A 22,921-nucleotide genomic window follows, 5' to 3' on the forward strand; every position below is an offset into this window, starting at 1 on the left:
TGTGTAGGCCAATGCTCTAACCACTGTGCACACCGGCCAGGGTAGTAGTTATGATTTTGATATAGCTCTAGGAGGTGATGTCAACATCATAGTGACATGGATATTCCTCCTTTCTTTTCTTTTATTTTTTTTTTTCATTTTTATATTTTATTGCTTCAAATGCTTCAAACTATGGGAAATCTTTGGTAAAAATAAAGACAAATTTTCACAATAACTTTACAGAAAGCATTGCACAACAATGTTCTTCAATACACATGAATATAGGAATGTTCAAAATCCCCAGTGAGGCAATTAACTGTACAATATCCACAGTTCTTCATTTTAAAACAAACTCTTCATAAATATTTATAAGATTTCCTAGGTTCTTATCACATTAACATTTATATCTCGACTGTAAAGTATTTATATTCTCACTAAACGAACCCAGTAGTGAACAGAAGTGGCTCCGTGGCTGCCCGCCACAGCATCCATCGGCTCTGCTTGCTACCACGGAACAGGGAGGCAGCTACAATGACAGGTGCTCTCAGCCCCGCCCTCTGCGGGAGAGGACACTTTCCGTGTCTGTTGCCACAGACGCCCCGCTGGTGACGGATCTGCGCAGACTCAAACCTGGCCGGCTCTCAGCGCATCCATGTGAGCTCGCAGCTCAGGACACAGCTCGACCAGAAGCAGCTCCATCAGCACATAGCAGATGCTTATTGGCTCTTGTTTCCTGCAGCGCATTGAATATTTTTATTATACCGTGACGGGCATTCTGCTGTCCAACAAGGCTCTGACGTACATCTGGAATGTTTTCCAGTAGCTTCTGCTGTGCTTTCTGTTTCGCTTCCTGACTTTGTTCTTCGCTTCTGATTTTGGTCGGTGGTGCCAATTTCCCATTTGGCCAAAAAGCATCCCGGAAAATGTTGATATAGTAAACCAGCATTTGCTCACGGAAAATCCAGTTCACTGTGTCCCAAATTTGTTTGTTGATGGTTCTTCCAAAAGTGACCTGAACGAGAGCAATCAACGTTCTTCTCACCCATTTCAACATTGCTCGAAGTTCAAAAATCTCCCCAATCGACATGAAACATGGTTCAGCCAAGGAGTCTTTCCTCCCATCCACATCAGCACCATAATCTGACAGGTCACCGTCCTCCTCTGGCTCCTCCTCCTGATGGGAGAAGAAGTCACGAGGAAGTCTTTCCAAAAATGAGGATAATGAAAAAGTGGACTTTTCCCCCTGCGCGTCGATAACCTTGAGGTAGTCAGGAGAGGGGCTCAAAAAGGCATAAAGTGCTTCGCTCTGATACAGGCTCTCATCTGAAAGCAGATTCTGTAAAAACTTGTTTAGTTGATTCTTTGACTTTTCCATAAACTTCTGGTCCATAGATTTGAAAGGCAGCTTGCTGAGAGAAGGCAGCTGGACTTTTTTTAAAGAAGGGAAGCACTCACTAAGTTTCCGGTGTAAATTCTGAAGCTCACTGAGTCTTCTCGGGACTGTCCAGTTCTTAGTTTCAACTCCTCCAACGTCTCGCAAGCTTACTGTGGCAAAGTGACAGGGCATTTGCTCACCATTCTCTTCTGTAACCTCTCCACTGGTGATGGAGGCTTTCCACGTTCCAGGTTCTCACCCCACCAGTCTGCCCTGGCCATGTGCAGCTGACGGTCTGTGCGTTCTTTCTCTGATAGAATTATTTCCTCCTTCAACTTGGAAACAATCTTCTTGTCAGGTTTTGGTGCACTTTGAATGGAGTGCAGAGCTTGCTTCTATGTTCAAGTTTACCGTTTAGTCCTCGTAGTTTGTTCACAGTGAAACTGGCTTGTTCATTCATCTGACTGGTGCCTTCGTCCACAGCGTCCCCACCGGCCTCGCCTCCTGGGCTCACGTCATCCTTGTTTAAAATCAACTGTGAGGCGTGTTTTTCTTCCTCTTTTATCATCAATTTCTCATACAGGTCACTGACAATAAATGAAGGGTAATACCTGTCCTTTAGGATCTCATAAACATCTCCCTGGATTTTGCAGAACACTTCAATACCTTTATTTCCTAGAAGACATGGCTGGATCTCTTTGTAAAGGGATTTTTCCACAGATATTTCTTTGCTCTCCACAAAGAAATTCTGGTACATTTCACCAACTGTGGGATTTCATTCTTGTTAGCATTCTTTAAATATTCCGCAGACTCCCAAAAACTAATCAGAGCTCTCTTGTCCATCTTGTCCATGTACATTCGAAAGTGCTCTCGGTAGAAAGTATTGGCCAAGATGTCTTCAAATTGAAGAATCTTCTGGCTTTGAGGCCCTTCCCCCTCCCCCAAGGCCCCATCCTCCTGCTGATCATAGTCTGGGCCTCCCAGGATTCTGACTCTCTTCTCCCACTGCTGCTTTGCCACAGTCAGTTGGTTCATGTACCTTTTCACGTTCCTGACCCTCAGGAGATCCGCTTTCATTGCCGCGGTTTCTTTACCCTTTTGCCTTCAGCTGGGGAAAGCTGCTGATTGTAGTTGCCTGGATTGTTTCCATTTACTACAATCTGATACCAGGATTGAGTCGGTGTCCCTGGTTATGTGGTCCTCCAAGGTGTCTTTCGGTTGCCCCTTCCAGACGATTTGTCTTTATTTTCGTTCTAAATCCAGTTTGGTCCTGGAAGATGGTCTGTGTAGCTTCCATTCACTCCGCAGCCATTTTTTTCTATTCCTCCTTTCTTTCTATTCCTCACCAACAAAAATGCAGCATCTGTGCACAGACAGAAGTGCCTTGGTGGGAGCTGTGGGAAGCAACATCATACACCAAGGGGCCCAGAAGGAGCCTTCCCCGCCCACGGATCAGGTAACAGGCAGACAGATTCCAGTCCCACCCCTGGACCCTGCAGAAGCCTGTGACTGGCTCCAGTCATTGGCTGTGATCCTGGAGCCCTTAGAAAATAGTCTTAGACTGTCACACACAGGCGAGAGATACACTCCTAGAAATAAAAAATCCTACCGAGACTGAACCATGAAGAAAAAGAACATCTGAACAGACCAGTAAGTAAAGATATTGCATCAGTAAACAAAAACCTCCCAACAAAGTCCAGGACCAGATGGTGAATTCTATCAAACACTTAAAGAATTAATATCAATCCTTCTCAAACTTCCTTAATTCTTTCTTAAATTACTTTTTAAATGTAATTAAAGAGTAAAGTAAAAGTAAAGCATACTCTGTCTTTATATTAAGTGTATAAAAATAGGCTTAATTCTAACAACAAAATTTTCCTTTCCCTTTCTGTGTCAGGGACATCCACACACAGACACACACTGCTGTACTCTGAGAAAAATAGTGCAAAATCAGTTGCAAGGAGAAACATACTCAGATACTCTATAGCCAGATACTCTGGGAAATACAGCACCCTTCAAACCTCTATTCTAGTGCAGGAAAATGTTATCCCACGGGAATGTTCTCATATTGTCCTCAAGCCTAGTTTTTCAAGAGAAAGCAGTAATCCAGATTTGTAGGTACAAACTTCCCGTTTAAAATACAGAGCACACTCACTAGCTACCACTGAGGGCTGAATCTTCTTTGCAGCCCACCATTTTCACTTTGATTTAGGCATGAGACTGGCTCATGCAGAATAACTTTGAAACAGGGAGAAATTCTACAAGGTTCACCATAGCTTGTTACCTTTTCAGAATCCCCAAGTGTATTGACATTGCATATACTAACTTTAGATTGCACTTAAGTAATGATATGCTACATAGAGAACATTGTTCTAATTTAGATCATTGGTTTAAATCAAAGGTTTATACTATGTTAACAGAGTCTATCAAAAGTTACATATAGACTAGAACTAGAATCATGGAGGCCGACTTCATAAATAGACACACCTTTATTCTCAATCTCTCCCCCACCCCTCCCACCTCTGTCCCCCTAGATGGTGTCCTTTCTCTGAATCCTGAAACTATTGCTTCAACCACTGTCTGTCCATTTCTTTCTGTACACTGCCCTTCAATGCTTACTCACAGTATGTTCTCCTATATTTGAGCTATACACAGACCAGCTGTTTCAGAAAATATGGTCAGCTTCTGTCGCCAATTCTCATTGATCGACTTTTTTATTTCTTCAGTTCGAATTATCTCAAAACATAATTTGATACATTCAGATTATTTGTCTATGTCTTGTAATACATCATATTGCATAGGCTGATCTATGAGCAAGTTGTTTTGAGTCCTATAAACACTTTGATCTGATCATCTGACAAGTAGGATGACGGCTCATATAAAACATGTGCCTAGCTGGGCTGGTGTGGCTCAGTGGTTGAGCATCGACCTATGCAACAAGAGGTTGCCAGTTTGATTCCCAGTCAGGGCACATGCCCAGGTTGTGGAGCCAATCACCAGTGGGGGGCATGCAGGAGGCAGCCAATTGATGTTCTCTCTCATCAGTATTTCTATCTCTCTCTCCCTTCCTCTGTCTCTAAAATAAATAAATAAAAAATTTTAAATAAATAAAATATGTGCTTAGATAAAATAAATTTTAGGAGGGGACAATTATTTTTTCCAAAAGTGATATTTGGGCACATGTCAATATAAAATAACTATCCAGAATTATAAGAGTCACCATTATTGGGAATTTTAAAATTTTGATAGATTTAAGAAAAGGGAATTAGTATATATTTGAGTATAAATTAATTGAACCCTTTTTTTTAAAGAGTCCATTCTTCCTGCAAGGGATGCAGTATGATTATTCTTTCAAGTGAGAACCAGGGGATTCTGCAACTGCTGTCTCTGAAGGCTGACTACAGTCAAGTCTAGATGACAAGTGTGTTCTGGATAATGAAGAGCTTAGTAATATCCACAGCTGTTTCAAAGCTCTACTTGACAGTATGAGATCTCTAAGTACGTGCTAGTCTTTGAAATGCGTTTTGGAAAAGCACTTTCAAATAACATGCGTAAGTTTCTTAGGGCTGTCATACAAAGTACCACAAACTGCAGTTGATGTTCTCACTGTTGAAGGGTAGAAGTCCAGCCAGAAAGCTGGACTTCCTTCCTTCCTTCCTTCCTTCCTTCCTTCCTTCCTTCCTTCCTTCCTTCCTTCCTTCCTTCCTTCCTTCCTCTCTTTCCCTCTTTTTTAAATCCTCACCCAAGGACACTTTTCCCATTTTTTGTTCAGATGGAGTGGGAGGGAGAGGAAGAGAGTGAGAGAGAAACATCGACATGAAAGGGACACATTGAGTGGTTGCCACCCGTATAACGCAACCAGGGCCGGGGACAAACTACAACCAAGGTACACGCCCTTAGCGGGAGCCGAACCCGGGTCTCTCCAGACCGCAGGCCCACGCTCTAACCACTGAGCCAAACTGGCCAGGGCTTTCTTTCTTTTTGTTACAGATGTTTTTCCTTTTTCCCCCATTGACACCCTCCTTTCAATCCCATCCCCCCACCCCCAGCATTACTGTCTACGACCTTGTTTACGCATACATACATTTAAGTTCTATGGTTTATCTCTTCCTTCCCCCATATCCATCTCTTCTGAGGTTTGTCAGACTGCACCCTACTTGCATGTCTCTGTGTCTATTTTGTTCCTCAGCTTGTTTAGTTCATTATATTCCACAAACAAGTGAGATCATGTGATACTTGTCTTTCTCTGACTGGCTTATTTTGCTTAGCATAATACTCTCCAGGTGTGTCTCTTTTCTTACTAGACACCAGTCATGTTGGATTAGCCACCCTACAGGCATCATCTTAACTTGCCAACAACTGTAACGACTCTAGGGCCAAATAAGGTTACCAGGCATTAGGACTTCATCATATCTTTTTGGGGGACACAATTCAACCTATAACATAAGATAAGCAATAAACTCATATCAATTTCAATGTGTTGAGTTGGGTTTTGAGCTAGTAGTCAACATTCTTTTCCATAAAGCAATGGCATGCAATTTTGGCTAATTATTAGAATCACCTACGAGTTTATAAACATCCCAATTCTCCAGCCTGCATCACAGAACAATTAAATCAGCATCTCCAGAGGTAACCCAGGCATCAGTACATCTGAAAGCTCTTCAATGATTCTAATGTGTTATCTAAGTTTGAAAACTACTCTAATAGATATGGGAGAGCACTAAGCAGGAACAAAATAGCTTTATTATTGAAGACCATAATTTCACCCATGAGGCAAAAATAATTTTTCCTTTCTTTGCACATAAATTGAACTCAACTCCCTAGTCTGTGAGAGAAGAAAGGCTAAGCCCACATAGACAGAGTTTTCACAGTCTCATCCATCTCCCTTGGGGAATAGTAAGACGTGGAAGAAAATGATAGAAAGTGTAAGGAATCGGGGGCGCCGCCGAATAAAACAGAGAAGAGACTGGAGAGCCAATCAGCCGAATAAACAGGGATCAGGCTTTATTGGGTGCACTCCGGCGGGTTCACAGACTCCCGGGGTTGAGTCCTAGAAGACGCGCTCAATGTAGGGGCTTGTGTCTTTTATATCTGCCTGTTGCAGCTGGAATTTGTCCCTTAGGGTTTGGCCCTGCGGGGGCTATGCATGGAGCCTCTGGAATGTGAGTCGATAAGAGCAAGATGGGAGTTAATCTACAAGCTCGAGGCAGGCCGTTCAGGGTGGGAGGCAAGGCTGAGCAAGCGAGACAATGGTCGAGAGCACTTTGCCTGGCGCCAGTCCCCAGGCTATCGGACAGAAAGTTACTGTTACTTCAGGTAGTCATTTGTTTTTCTTCTCTAAGAGAAATAAACATAATTCTCAGTTATGATTGCACAAGTACAATTAATTGATTATTTGCATTCCCCACAAAAATCTTGCTGATCTAAGACTGAATTTTCCCCCAACATACTAATTTAACTTTTAATGGCTTCTACTTTTTCTAGCCGATGGAATGGATAAGGGCAAAGGCACGTGATAGGAATAGGACCACAGATGTTTAATGATTATTTACCTCACTAACTATAGGTAAGAGGTTTTCTTGCAGATCCTGGGAAACTGGAGGATGTGTTGCAAGAAGAGAAAAAAGGCTATAAACAGATAAAATGCCTCAGATCCCAGATGGGTCTATTACTCAGAAAAGAAAATACATTTTGAGAACAGACCAAGGACAGGACACACTTGGACTTGGTTGCTGTGCCTGGACTCTGGCATCCTCCAGGAGTTTGCTCCAGGAAAGGAATGCTGACCATTCTCCAGTCCCAGGAATGGGTGGAGCTGTTTTCAACGTCATAGAAAATTAACAACCTTGTTATCAGACTTCAAGGCCTTGGAAGGAGACACATGGACCACAGAACCTGCAGCCCTTAACCTGTACCCTTTCCCTTTGCGCATAGTGCTTCTTATTTATCCACATATAATCAGCCAGCTCATCGGAAATGTTACAGCAGAATTTTCAGGATGACCTGCTGCTCTCCCCATACTGTCAGCATTATTGGAATAAACGCTCATATATGATTCAACCTCATCTCTGCTTAATTTGGTTCAAGTTGTGAGAGGTGATCATGGACCCATTTTGTGTCTGATTTCAGAATCATCCTCTGGTAATACCTCCTACACAACAAAGGACATGCTATTTATTTTCCTAACATTTCAAATATTACTCTTCATCAAAGGTATATATATAAGAAATCAGTATATATATTTCTTTATTCATTTATGCATTCAGCAAATGTCTCTCAAGTGCTGTACTCTGCGTCAACAGGCACCTTTCTAGTCCCTGGGCTGGACTTCAGATTCTATTAGAAAAGATAGAAAATAACAAGCAAACAAATAAATATTTTAGGTATGGGAAGTGCTTGGAAGAAAAATAGAGCAGAGTCCAGAACAGTGTGACAGGGCCCAGGGGAGCATATGCTAAATACAATCTCCTGGCACTCCACATCCAGCCCTGGCCCTTCTGTGTCCTCCACTCACACCAGCATAAAGAATATGTTTCCCCAAGGCCTTTTCAGCTAGCTCACTAGATATGGTTTAGGTTCTCCCAGGAAGATGCCCTGGCATAGGATGTGGAAGATTCAGGGAGGTAGACGCCGTCTGCCTGCACTGGTCGCAACTGACTGGCAGACTTGAGCACGTGTAAACACACGCACAATTGGGCACTACAGTCCACTGTCTCATACCTGCTTCAGGGGTGTGCGGTGCGTGTGGTAGCAGCCACAGGGGCATCAGGCATTTCCTGAACACAACAGTGGCATGGCCTGAAGCGAGGGATTCAGTGGTGACCCCTCAGTTTTCTTACCTTCTAATGATTTTGTAAGCTCCTAATGTTTTATTAAATTCCTTTCTGCTTGAAATACCCACAGTTGTTTCTGTTTCCTGTGCTGAGTCAGGGGAGCTGCTTTGAAAAGAGTGGCCAGGAATGTCTTTCAAATCAGTTGACCTTTGAGTAAAGAAATACCTGAAAGAATGTACTCATGCAAAGACCAGGGGAAGAGAGCTCGAGGCAAAGAGGATGCAAACCACAAAGGCGTGAGTGGAGTTGAATGTGTTTGCAAGACAGCAAGAGGTCTACCATAGCTGGGGAGAAATAAACAGAATCAGAAGAGGGTTAGCACATGGTAGGGAAAGAAAAACAGAGGCAGGTCACTTCTGGCCTTATAGGACATGACAACGTGGTAGACTTTATGCTCAGACGAGAAATGTTATAGCAAGGGAGTGGTATAAGTTTGCTCTTGAGCGGAGAATAGACCCTAATGGAGCAATTATAAATGCAGGAAGACCACACTGGAGGTTGTTGCCTTGATCCAAGTAAGAGAGAATAATAATGTGAACTATGATGGTGTACCAGAAATGGGGAGAAGTGCATGGATACTGGATATATTTTGAAGGTAATGCCAATAGGATTTTGATCTGTTGTATGAACTATTCCATGGGATTGGAATAGGGTGACCATATAATGTTTTACCCAAGTCAAAATACCTTGAAAATGAATGAAGACTTTCAATATTTATGTTGGTAAAACAAAAATAAACTGGGACTGTCCCAGGGAAACTAGATTTATAAGTCTCCTAGAATTAAAAAATGACACGAAGTTTTTAGCTTAAATGACCGGATGGATCAGGTTGCCATTTTGAGAGGTGAAGGACTAAACAGAAACAGGTGGAGGTGATTTAAATCAAGAATGCTACCAGGCTGGCCTCACAGAAAGAACTTGCACAGATATGTGCTCAGAAGGTTACCTTCAAATGCACCTGGAAGACTAGTAAACGAAGGCTAAGCAATCAGCAATTAACGAAGAGAGCCAAAGGCAGGGGCAACATGGGAACGCTATCACAATGATTTGACAATCATATAATAGAACCAGAGTAATCCGACTGTGATTCTAGGAATGCTGAACAAGAAATTCTCCTGTTGTCTAAGTTCAGAATTGGACTTACATATTGGGAGACGGCTAAGACTCCAAGTACTAGTTAATTGTCATTACTAGTGGGGTGAGGTAACAAGGATAACCTGGGGAATGGGCAGAGCTCAACACAGATACAGAACTGGATATCATTACTGAAGCGTTCTGTGCCATTAGTCACATGAACACACATATACACATATGTACACCACACACATACTGGGCAGGAAAGACAAAGAAGATGGGTTGAACATCAAATATAGACTAGATGCTACAGGTCACTAAAGATTTCCTACTTAATTTCATTTGGGTAAATATAGAAATAAGCTTCAAGACTGTGATTTGAGGAACTGAAGGTAATTTGTTTTAAAAGATCATCTAAATTTATCATAATATAATTTGTATTTTTGTATTTTTTCTTGTTCATTTTTACTGTTTCCTTTCACTTTAATTCTTATTCTTTTCAAATTTTTAAAAAATCTTTATTGTTGAGAGTATTACAAATCTTCCCCCCTTTTCTGCCCATTGATCCCCTCCTTCCTACTCTCACTCCCATCCTGCCTTCCCCGTATTATTGTCTGTGTCCACTGGTAATGCATATATGCAAATAAATCCTTTGGTTTGTCTCTTTCCACCCATACCCCAACCCCCTTCCCTCTGAAGTTTGTCAGTCTGTTCCCTACTTCCATATACCTGGATCTATTTTGATCAACAGCTTATTTTGTTCATTATATTTCATAAATAAGTGAGATCATGTGGTACTTGTCTTTCTCTGGCTTGCATATTTTGCTCAGCATAATACTCTCCCGTTCCCTCCATGTCATCTCAAAGGGTCAGAGATCTTTCTGTCTTATAGCTGCATAGAATTCCATTGTGTAAATATACCACAGCTTTTTTATTCACTCATCTACTGATGGACAGTTGGGTTGTCTCCAGATCCTATGCTGTTATGAACATAGGGGTGCATATTTTCTTTCTAATTGGTGTTTCAGGCTTCTTAGGATATATTCCTAGAAGTGGAATCACTAGGTCAAATGGCAGTTCCATTTTTAATTCTTTGAGGAAACACCATATTATTTTCCATAGTGGCTGTACCAGTCTGCATTCCCACCAGCAGTGTACTAGAGTCCCCTTTTCTCCAGATCCTCACCAGCACTTGTTTGCTAATATATTGATGGCAGCCATTCTGGCAGGTGTAAGGTGATATCTCACAGTCATTTTAATTTGCATTTTTCTGATTATCAGAGATGTTGAGCATTTTTTCATATGTCTCCTGGCCATTTGTATGGCCTGTTTGGAGAAATGTCTATTCAGGCCCTCTGCCCATTTTCCAATTGGATTTTTGGTCTTTGTTTTGCTGAGCTGTATGAGTACATTGTATATTTTGGATATTAATTCCTTATCCAATGCATCTTTGGCAAATATGTTCTCCTTAAGAGAGGGTTCCCTTTACGTTTTTGATGCCAGTTTCTTTTGCTGTGCAGGAGCTTTTCAGTTTGATGTAACCCCATTTGTTAATTTTTTTCCTTTTTTCTCTTACCATAGGCGATGTATCAGTGAAAATTCTGCTCTGTGTGATGTCCGAGATTTTGCTGCTTACCTTTTCTTCTAGGATTTTTATGGTTTCATGACTTACATTTAAGTATTTTATTCATTTTGAATTTATTCTTGTGTATGGTATAAGTTGGTGGTCTGATTTCATTTTTTTGCATATACCTGTCCACTTCTCCCAACACCATTATTGAAGAGACTGTCTTTCTCCATTGTATGCTCTTGCCTCCTTTGTCAAATATTAATTGTGCATAATGTCTTGGGTCATTTTCTGGGTTCTCTGTTCTGTTCCATTGATCTATATGCCTGGTCTTGTGCCAATACCAGGCTGTTTTGATTATGATGACTTTGTTGTATAATTTGATATCTGGTATTTTTATCCCTCCTATTTTGTTCTTCTTTTGCAAGATTGCTGGTTATTCAGCGTCTTTTTTGGTTCCATATAAACTTTAGGAGTGCTGTTCTAGATCTGTGAAGTATGCCATTAGTACTTTAGAGATTACATTGAGTCTGTAGATTGCTTTGGGTAGTATGGACATTTCAATGATGTTGATTCTTCCAATTTATGAACAAGGTATATGCTTCCACTTTTTAAATATCTTTCTCTATTTCTTTTTTCAATATCTTGTAGTTTTCTGAGAACAGGTCTTTTACCTCCTTAGTTAATTTTATTCCCATGTATCTTAATTTTTTTGTTGCAGTGATAAATGGGATTGTTTTTTAGTTTCCCTTTCTGAGTGTTCATTAGGTGTATAAAAATGCCATTGATTTCTGGGCATTAATTTTTTATCCTGCTACTTTGCCAAATTCATGTATTAAGTCTAGTAGTTTTTTGATGGAGTCTTTAGGGTACAATATTATGTCATCTGCAAATAATAACAGTTTCATTTTCTCCTTTCCAATTTGGATTCCTTTTATTTTTTCTTTTGGTCTGATAGCTGTGGTTAAGGTTTCCAGTACTATGTTGGATAAGAGTGGTGAAAGCGGACATCCCTGTCTTGTTCCTGTTCTTAATGGAAATGCTTTTAGTTTTTGCCCATTGAGTGTGATGTTGACTATAGGTTTTTCATACATGGCCTTTATTATGTGGAGATATGATCCCTCAATATCCACTTTTCTGAGTGTTTTTATCAGAAATGGGTACTGGGTTTTTTTCAAGTGCTTTTTCAGCATCTATTGATATGATCATATGATTTTTATCTCTCATTTTGTTTATGTGATGTATCACATTTATTGATTTGTGAATATTGTACCAGCCTTGCATTCCTCAGATGAATTCCATTTGGTCATGGTGAATAATATTTTTTTTCTTTATGATTTTAGAGAGAGAGAAAAGGAGAGGGAGAGAGACATAGAAACATCGATGACAGCCATGGTTGGTTTGGTTCAGTGGTTAGAGCATCGGCCTGCGGTCAGGAGAGACCCCGGTTCAGTTCCCGCTAAGGGCATGTACCTCGGTTGCAGTTTGTCCCCAGCTCTGGTTGGGTCGTGCAGGTGGCAACCACTCGATGTGTCCCTTTCACATCATTGTTTCTCTCTCTCTCCCTCTCTCTCTCTCTCACTCTATCTAAACAAAGAATGGAGAAATGCCCTCCAGTGAGGAATACAAAAAAAAGAAACATAAATAACAGAGAACATCAATCGGCCGCCTCCTGCATGCCCCCCACTGGGGATTTGGCCCACAATCTGGGCATGTACCCTGACCAGGAATCAAACTGGTGACCTCTTGGTGCATGGGTTGATGCTCAACCACTGAGCCACACCGGCTGGACATGGGGAATAATATTTTTCTGGATCCAATTTGCTATTATTTTGTTGAGGATTTTGGCATCTATGTTCATCAGGGATATTGGCCTGTAGTTTTCTTTCTTTGTCGTGTCTTTATCTGGTTTGGAGATTACGATTATGCTGGAAGTCTTAAAAAGACTCATAAAAAGAGCTTGGAAGTCTTCCTTCTTAAATTTTTTGGAATAGTTTGAGGAGAATAGGTGTTAGTTCTTCTTAGAGTGTTTGATAAAATTACCCTGTGAAGCCGTCCAAACCCAGGCTTTTGTTTGCTAGGAGTTTATTGATTACAGCTTGAATTTCCTTAGTTGTTATTGGTTTGTTTAAGTTTTCTGACTCTTCCAGGTTCAGTTTCAGGAGACAGTGTGATGCTAAGAATTTGTCCATTTCACCTACATTGTCCAATTTGTTGCCATATAATTGTTCATAGTATTTTCTTACAATCCTTTGTATTTCTGTAGTGTCAGTTGTTACTTCACCTCTTTTATTTCTGGTTTTATTTATTTGGGTTCTCTCTCTTTACTTCTTGCTGAGTCTGGTTAAAGGTTGATTGATCTTGTATATATTTTCAAAGAACCAGCTTTTAGTTTCATTGATCTGTTGTATTTTTATTTTATTTTTTTTGGTCTCTATGTCATTTATTTCTGCTCTGATCTGTATTATTCCTTTCCTTCTACTTACTCTGTGTTTTGCTTTTTGTTCTCTTTCTAAACCTTTCAGTTGTAGGGTTAGATAATTTATTAGAATTGGTTCTTGTTTCTTGAGGCAGGCCTGTAATGTTATGAACTTCCCTCTCAGGACTGCTTTTGCTGTGTCCCATAAGTTTTGTGTTGTTGTGTGTTCATTTTCATTAGTTTCTAGGAAGTTTTTTTTCTTTCTTTCTTGATCTCATTGGTAACCTGTTTAATAACATGGTTTAATAACCATGCTATTGTTTAATAACATGCTATTCAGCCTCCATGTGTTTGAATGTTTTTGAGTGTTTTTATTGTAATTGATTTCTAGTTTCATGCCATTGTGATCCAAGAAGATACTTGATATGATTTCAGTCTTCTTAAAGTTATAAAGACTTAGTTTATGTCCTAACCTGTAGTCTATCTTTGAGAATGTCCTGTGTGGACTTGAGAAGAATGCATATTCTTCAGCTTTGGGGTGAATTATCCTGTAAATGTCAATTAAATCCATCTTATCTAGAGGGTCATTTAGGGTCTCTGTTCTTGTTAATATTTTGTCTGGAAGATCTATCCCATGATGTCAGTAGGGTGTTGAAGTCCTCTGCTATGATTGCATTGCTGTGTATCTCTCCTTAGAAATCCTCCAGAAGTTTTTTTGATATATTTTGGTGCTCCTATATTGAATGTGTATATATTTTCCAGGGTTATATCCTCTTGTTGAATCTATCCCTTTAATATTATGTAATGGCTTTCTTTGTTTCTTATTATGTCATTTATTTTGAAGTCTATTTTATCAGATATGAGTATTGCTACCCCTGCTTTTTTTGTTTGTTTCCATTTGCATGAAAAATTATTTTCCATTCCTTCACTTTCATCCTGTGTGTGTCTTTTGTTATGAGGTAGGTCTCTTGTAGACAATATTTATATGGGTCAGGTTTTTTTAAATTCATTTTGATTGGAGTATTTAAGCCATTTATACTTAAGGTTATTATTGATAGGTACTAATTTGTTGCCATTTTTATTCTTTATACCTGTGATCCTCTCTCTCTCTCTAGTTCTTCTTCTTATAATAGTCCCTTTAGGATTTCTTGCAGTGCTGATTTGGTGGTAGTAAACTCTTTCCTTTTTCTTTTCTTGGTCTGTGAAGCTTTTCATTTCCCCTTCAATTTTTAATGATAGCCTTGCTGGATGGAGTAGTCTTGGATTCAGTCCCTTGCTTTTCATTACTTTGTACACTTCATGCTACTCCCATCTGGCCTATAGTGTTTCTATTGAGAAATCAGCTGACAGTCTAATGGGAGCTCCCTTGTATGTAACTTTCTGACTGTCTCTTGCTGCCTTTAAGATTCTTTCTTTATCTTTAACGTTTGCCATTTTAATTATGATATGTTTAGGTGTGGGTCATTTTGGGTTCATCTTATTTGGAACTCTATGCGTTTCCTGGACTTGTGTGACTTTTTCCTTCACCAGATTAGGGCAGTTTTCTATCATTATTTCTTCAAACAGGTTCTCTATTTCTTTGTTTTTTCCTCTTCTGGAACCCCTATGATGCAAATATTGTTACATTTCATACTGTCCCAGAGCTCCCTTAAACTATCCTCCTGCTATTTAATATTTTTTAATTTGCTGCTCTAATTGGGTGTGTTTTCCTACCTTGTCTTCTAACTTGCTGATTCAGTCTTCAGCCTCTTCTAATCTACTATTGAATCCTTCCACGGTCTTTTTTATACCAGCCAAGTCATTCTTCATTTCCACTGACTTTTGTTCATAGTTTCTACCTCTTTTTTCATGGCTATGTAGTTTTCACTGAGTTCCTTCTAATTCTTATTGAGTTGCTTGTAACTCTTATTAAGTTGTTTGAGCATCCTTATAGCTATTACTTTGAATTCTTTATCTGATAAATTGCTTGCTTCCATTTCATTAATTCCTTTTCTGGCAATTCCTCCTTTTCTTTCATTTGGGAGTTGTTTTGTTGTCTCACCATTTTACTGGTCTGGTGTTCTGGGGCCAGGTGGGACAGGCTGGGTCATGGGAGCAGGCCATGTGTCCAGGAACATGAGGTCCAGTCTGGGCATGTCATGTACCCCAGATCTGGGATCCAGTTCAGTGGTCTGGGGGCACTAGTGGCTCTCACTCCTGCAGTGGGGCCAGTGGTTCTTTGCTGTGGTGGAGCCAGTGAGTCAGTGGCTCTCTGCTCCTGGCAGGTCTCACAGGTAGTGTGAAACCCTCTACCGCTGGTGGCACCTGTGGTGGAGGCAGGATCCTCTGCTGCTGGTGGGACTGCAGGGTGGTGGGGACATTCTGCATCCAGGGAGAGGCAGTGGGGCTGGTAGTGTCTATCTGTGGCCTAGGGCACTGGGTCTCTGCAGTTCCCTGCAGGCTCCTCCCTAAGAGGACCCCATGGATCTTCCAAAATGGCTCATTCTCTGATCTCAAGCAGGAAGAAGCACTGGGCTCAGGGAATGTGCTTCTGTTTCTGGCAGTTCCCTCTGCCCAGAGCACCCTAATGGCCCACCCTGGGTTCACCCACTGACCAGCAGCTGCCTCCCCACACTCACACCCACGCACACTGTCACTATCGCTCCACTCCTGCCTGCCACCATGTTGGAATCCTCTTTTCAAATTTGATGTTTTTTCTCTTTGCAAACAAACATGTGACACTGAGTTATTTAAAAATAAATCGCATCATTAATATTAATAAATTATGAACATCATCATTTCTATGTAATGCTTTTATTAGTCGTTTTATAGACAGCCTATTTTTTGAATAAAAGTAGATGCTTCCCTAGCACCCCTGCACCCTTGAGCACAGGGGTGTGTGTGTGTGGGGGGGGTACTGCAAACTCCATGGTTGCAGAACTCAGACCCTGACAGTTGTGCTACCACAGGTTCCTATCCTGCTACATAGCTCATAAAGATGCCACTTTGCTTTGATATACAAGTCAGTTTGAATAATATTGGAACTCTTTGTAAAATACTACTCATATCCAAATTTTCAGGTTTTGAAAGATGATTTTTTTCTAAGCAACTAAAAACAGTAAATAAAATCGATAAACAGCTGAATTTAAAATAAATGCAGCACCTGGCCAGTGTGGCTCAGTGGTAGAGCAATGACCCATGCACCAAGAGGTCAATGGTTTGATTCCTGGTCAAGGCACATGACCAAGTTGTGGGCCAGATCCCCAGTGGGGAGCATGAGGGAGGTGGCCAATTGATGTTCTCTCTCATCAATGTTTCTCTCTCTCTCTCCCCCTTCCTCTCCCTCTAAAATCAAGAAAGAAAATAATAAATAAAACAAATGCAGCAAAGTAGAATGTAATAAAAAAATTCAGCGGGTCCTTTAGGCTGGTGATGGGTTTTCTAAGGTCTGACTCACTCAGCACACCAAGTCTACAAATAATGTGACTGCATCTCCTGAGAAGAAGATTGCACTTGTCTCCTTGTGCTGCATCACTGTCTGAACCTTAGGAATGTCCCATTACCACTCTTCAAATTATGCACCTTTCAGCCTCCTGGCTATTCATAAAGCTAAGATTAAGAAGAAAACAAGGGAAGAATAACTGAATAAAATGACTCCTCCGGTAATATGATTGTAGAACCTATATATCAACCAAACATGGGAAGCTATTCACACCTTTAGTGAGTATTGACCTTTACAGTATGAAGACATCACATTCAAAATGACTTATAGGTAATTAATAGCTCTTATTTCTATTGGAGATTATTAAAGGGTTAAATTGCATACCTTCTAAGTTCCAATCAACTCTGAAAATTCAATAATCTATAAGAGCTGTCTTCTGAATATTGGAATGTGCTGAAAGAGCCTCTGTAGTTTTAATGCCATTAAAAAAAAGTCATAAAATGCCATAAAATGGAAAAAGGGAGGTAGGAACAATATTTAGAAATATCTCTTCTTTTAAGCATAATTCTCTGTTTATAACTGTGACACCTAATTGCTTCAATGTGATGCTTTGTGCCTCTAAGAATGAAAATGTGTCATGTCCTTTAAGTCATCAGCAAGTTTTCTTCAGCCTTCCTAACTTCACCTAACAGTGGGCAGATTTGAGAGATATAAGAAGAGGTGAATAGTGAGCTGAATTCTTTTTATGATTTGCTAGAATATAAACTCAACTGAGGAGTCTTTATCTGCCTTCCTCACTGTCATATCTATAACCTACCACATGCTAGCAAATACTGTACACTATAAATATTTGTTGAGTAAGCAAACTAATTGATTAACTGAAAAGGAAGAGGGAGAATTATGGATATGTGAATTTCAACACCTCTCATCTAACTAATTTTCCCAGTAGTGTTGTAGGACAATGAAAAGCTAGAAAAATTCTGGGACAAGAGGAATAGGGAAACTGAGGCAGGAAAGTTAAACACAGCCAAAAAGCTATGCGGGCCACTTGTTGCAGTGCCTTATCTTGAAAGCAAGGTTAAAACCTCCCCTTCTCACAGAAGAATGCAGGAGAGTGTTGGGGAAGTGAAGGAACAGGAGGAGGAATCAGAGACCACTTAGCGCAAATCATACTGAAGTTGTTAGGACAGGAGAGAGGAGGAGAAAAGAAGAGTATAAACAAGAAAAAGCCAGGTGCTTCTCGTAGACTGTGGGAAAGCCATAATAAAGAAAAGGGGAGACTTTGACAGTTAATCTGTACCAGGATATCTAGCAAAGGAACTGTTAAAAAACTTATAGACAGAAGGGAATATAAGGCAAAAACCTCCCACCCTACTTGCTCTTCAGATTAGCTGAGAGCCCGTCTGTGCTTCATACGCCACGTGTACAGGTTTGCTTGCTTTGTTTCATTAATAAATTGTGCATGCTTTAATGCTTTGATAAATTCACTTGCATTGATGTTTTAATAAATTCACTGAACACAGCACAAACATTATCTAGAGTCTCTTATGTAAGTTCTTTTATATGAGAAGACAAGGGTCGAGCTTGGGGACGGCCTGCTCCCTCTGATTCAGAGGGCTGTCCAGTAACACCTCTGGTGTCTGTGAAAGGGGCATGTCACATTTTTGTCACAGCAGTTTGTCTGAATCTTGCTGCAGGCTAAGCAGAGATCCTCCCTTCCAAACACTACTGCCAATTTCAAAGTTTAGCCTCATTTTATTTATTTATTTTTTAATCCTCACCCAAGGACATTTTTCCATTTTTTGTTCAGATAGAGTGGGAGGGGGAGAGAGAGAGAGAGAGAGAGAGAGAGAGAGAGAGAACATCGACGTGAAAGGGATACATCGAGTGGCCGCCACACTCACGACCCAACCAGGGCCAGAGACAAACTGCAACCGAGGTATGTGCTCTTAGCGGGAACCAAACCCAGGTCTCTCTGGACCCGCAGGCCAACGCTCTAACCGCTGAGACAAACTGGCCAGGGATAGCCTCATTTTAGAGACAGCTTTGCTTGTAGCTTAAAAAAACAGCTCTCTCTAATGGCTACTAAAGCCTACAGGATAGCCTTCTTGCAGAATCAAGCTGAAGTCTGTCTCTCTAAATTAGCCCTAGACACAGCCATTATATGTGTCTTAGACGTGGACATTTTATAGCTGTCATGTTTTCACTGGTGGTATTTAAAGCCGATCTCTTTAATTAATAGATATTTATTATATCATTAGAGTGGATAAAACAAAATTGCATTCTGAGTCTTGTAATGTCCAGCTATAACTTGAACTCAAGGAATAAATGTGGCAACAACTCAACCCATTTTTTCTGTGATTTTTTTTTCCCTTGTCTTCCCTTCAGTTTAGGAAAACAAAACCTAGTAGGAAGGCATTAGTTTCCCTTGGCTTCCCTTCCTCGGCTGTGCACAGCTCTGTCATCCGCCACCCTCCTCTGTGGGAGAGGTATGCTTTATAAAGTACCCCTGCTTCCTACAGTCAGCACAGTCCTGGGCTGTTCTCCTGGGAAGGTCTGAATAGTATTTCTTTGAAGCAACATAAAATTTAAACTAACAAAACATACATTCAGAACTGTCTATTCTTTTACATGTATGCACTCGGTGAAGCTCTATGACCAGAAATTCTATTGGGAGCTCCCTCCTCCCCAGAGAGGTTTCTCCAGCCCCCTACCCCGCACCCCCCGCCCCGCCCCGCACCCCTCTCCCCATCCTAGCAGGGTTTGATTGCATGCGGTTGTGGGTGTCTCATCTTTCCTTTCTAATTCTAAATAGTTTTAAGTATGACTGGGTGAGAGTCAGCACACCCTGCCTCAATTAAAGAATTTAGATCAGTGGTTTAGTGTCCTAAGGCTGACATAACAAAGTAACAAAAGCTGGTAGTTTGAAACAGCAGGAATGTATTGTCTCACATTTCGGGAAGCTGGAAGTCTGAGATCAAGATGATGGCTGTGCAGTGTTCTCTGAATGCCCAAGGGGAGAAGCCTTACTTGCCTATTAAGCTTTTTTAGTGTTAAGGAGTCCCTCCCTGCCCTCGCTGATAATCCTCCAGTCACAAAGCCGGCAGTGGGAAGGAAGTTGCTTTCCTGCTCATGCATCTTTACAATGAATCATTTGGGGGGGGCCCCACTACCCCCTGTTTTCTGGTTGCAGTCATTCTCTCCATGTCTGCTGTTACCCCATGGGTCAGGACCTCCACTCCTCACCTCGGCCATCTCGAAGGTTTCCAACCTCATCCCCTCACCTCAGTTTCACTCAGCCTGTGTCTAGGTCCACCAGTACTCCTACAGCTGACCAGTTCTTTCAAAACACAATTCTAATTACAAACTTCCTGGCGGAAACCTTGGTACCCAAAATCTAAAATCCTCGGCAGAACTAGAAGTTTCTTTTCCTTTGTTTATCTGTTAGATCCTAACAAAACATTAAGAATCTCCTCTGCAGCCAAAGGGAAATGTGAGCCCTCATGTAAATAAAGGCAACTGTTTGACATTTTATTTATGGACACAAATCGAAGGTGGTGTGCTCCTATCAGAGGAACATAGTTAGAACACTGGCCAGGGCACAAAGGGTCTTGGGTTTGATTCCCCGTCAAGGGCAGTACCTGCTTTGCAGGTTTGATCACCAGTTCCTCTGTTGTAACCCAGGAGATCGACCAAACTCAGATGCCGAGATGGGGTTTAACAAAAGGAGTTTATTGAGCTAAATCCGCAGGCACCTGCAGTATGTCCCACACAGGAGTAACTGCGGCCCCGGAGAGCTAAAATGGCTCCTTTTTATAGGATTTTGTAAGGGGGGTGCTACGTGTAAGCAAGCATGTCACAGAAGCGGAATTTAGCAGTTAGTTAATTACCTGTTACTCAGTTTCCCAGACATCTCAAAGGTCAAGACGTTTTCAATAGATTATCCCTGGCGCCGACCCCAGGATTACTCAAGGGTTAGTTATTACCCCGGGGTTAGCGATTACTTAGGGATTAGTTAGTGAAGAATGTTCTTCAGTAAATGAGTAAACTGACAACCCCTTTGGTTGTCGTGAAGGCTTCTGGGAGTTTGGGTCAATGGCACTGAGTTATAACACCTCCTCAGAGCACGTTCAGGAGGCAACCAATGTCTCTCTCACATCGATGTTTCTCTCTCCCCCCTCCTCCCTCCCTTCCACTCTCTCTAAAAAAAAAAAATCAATGAAAAAAAATATCTTCGGTTGAGGATTAACCAACTACTAAACAAAAGAAGCTTCAGTTCTGAGCTGACCCTGAGGAGGGCAGTGTCCTATGAGCAGTGCTTTGGAGACCTGCACCCAGGACAGCTGCCCTCCCCAGACCTCTCCCGCCTTGCCCTCCAGCGCCCTCGCCAATCACGCCTCTCGGATCTGTTATGGTGAGCTGCGGGCAGAGCAGCCCGGGGAGGTGACTACAGCGGAGGAGTCACATTTGATCAAGATGACAGACAGGTACTCACAACTGGCTCTTGGAAACTGCTGCACCAGCTGGATGCCCTGTTGGAACAAGAGCCGAAGTGTCAGCCAAAGGTCCGTGGCTTGAGACTCTCTGAATCTGTGCACGATCAAAGCCTCAGTTTGACTGTGACACTAAGGGACTTGAAGTAAAAGACATTCTTAGTCTATCAGTTCTTTGGTTTTGACACGGAGACATGTTCTCTAGCTGTGAATTTACTGGACAGGTTCCTGTCCAAAATGAAGGTGCAGCCCAAGCACCTTAAGTGTGCTGGACTGAGCTGCTTCTACCTGGGTCTAAAATCAATCGGAGAGGAAAGGAATGTCCTGTGGGCAAGTGACTTGATCTCCAAAAGCCAATATAAGTTCATAGTTTCAGGCCTGTTGAAAATGAAAAAGATTGTGCTGGAGAAAGTGAGTTAGAAAATCAAAGCTACTACTGCCTTTCAATTTCCGCAACTCTGTTATTCACTCATTGAAGAGACCTTATAAAGGAGGTATAGCCTTAATTTTTAAAGATTAGATGCTCAATTTAAGGCATGCACCAGGAGGGTTGTATTTCCTTGTGAAGGACAGACAATAGGGCAATAAAACATAAAGAACATACAGCTAAAGTACTGTAAAAACTTGTAGTTAGAAATTTCCCACTTGGTAGACCTTGCCCTGGACCCTAAGAGGATCACAGGAACTAAGTAGCAGGGAAGGAGACAGGCATCAGCCGGAGCTGACCACTACCCTGTGCAATAGAACTGCTTACCCCTCAGACATATGGCTAACCGCAGATATCCACTTCTGTACATGCTTGCTCGCTCGCAGACCCTTAGCCCAATTTCTTAACAGGGGCTAAGAGAACTATATAAGCAATGCACCCTGAGCTGGGGGCTGCTCTCTCCTCTGTAGGATGGGGCAGTCATCATGTGGCTAATAAAGCTCTCTTAATTTGAACCCAGTTCGGAGTCTGAGTCTGGTCTGTCTCGTTGGTCTACAACATCCTGAGGCACAGCCTTCTGCGCTGGCATTGCCGATCCCTGAGCTGGAGACTCAGGCACAGAAGAACATCGAGTTAACTGAAGGGTAGCTGTCTTCAGAAACATCCCAAGGTGAGTGGCAAAGATCTGACCTTCTGGCAAGAGCTCACACCCAAGTGTTTAACTGAATAATCATCAAACAAGTACTCCAAACCAACTGTTCAGAAGTTGAAATGGATTGTTTCTGGGCAAACTGCAGGGCATTGAAAGCATAGTTACTGCCCTGGCCGGTTTGGCTCAGCGGTTGGAGCGTTGGCTGGCAGAACAGAGAGTCCTGGGTTCGGTTCCCGCTAGGGGCACATACAAAAAAAATCATAGTTACTACAGAATAACACATCTTCCAGCAAACCCTGAGATGGTTCCTTAACTGGATTATTACAGCAGCAAAAATTCTCCTCTGGAGCCTTTCTCCACAATCCTGAAGGCTGGATTTCATAATGTCATAGTGGATTCAAGCTGTGAATCCCAACTGGATTAGCATTGATGTTCTAAGATTTGAGAAAACTGCCTCATAAACATTACGCTGTAGTGGAATTATGCTTACATTTGAATTCACCTGAGGCATACAAACAAAGCCAAGACCACAATGTGAAATGTTAATGACAAGTCTGGAAAGGTAAACTGTGAATCTTCTTTTCTAACACTGATCCAACTTTCTATATTGGGACAGTATATTTAGGTGGTATAAAAAATGACAACCTACTTAATTTAAATTTAAATTTTAAATGTTGAGGT

At 41.4% G+C, this 22,921-nt stretch overlaps 2 pseudogenes; one reads left to right on the plus strand and one right to left on the minus strand.

Moving 5' to 3' along the window:
- Positions 1-603: 603 nt before the first annotated feature.
- LOC118616234 lies at positions 604-2,504 on the minus strand (annotated as a pseudogene).
- Positions 2,505-2,708: 204 nt separating this feature from the next.
- Positions 2,709-22,393, plus strand: LOC118643968 (annotated as a pseudogene).
- Positions 22,394-22,921: the final 528 nt, after the last annotated feature.

The sequence above is a fragment of the Molossus molossus genome, unplaced genomic scaffold, assembly GCF_014108415.1.
Source record: "Molossus molossus isolate mMolMol1 unplaced genomic scaffold, mMolMol1.p scaffold_m16_p_4, whole genome shotgun sequence".
Classification (NCBI taxonomy): Eukaryota; Metazoa; Chordata; class Mammalia; order Chiroptera; family Molossidae; genus Molossus; species Molossus molossus.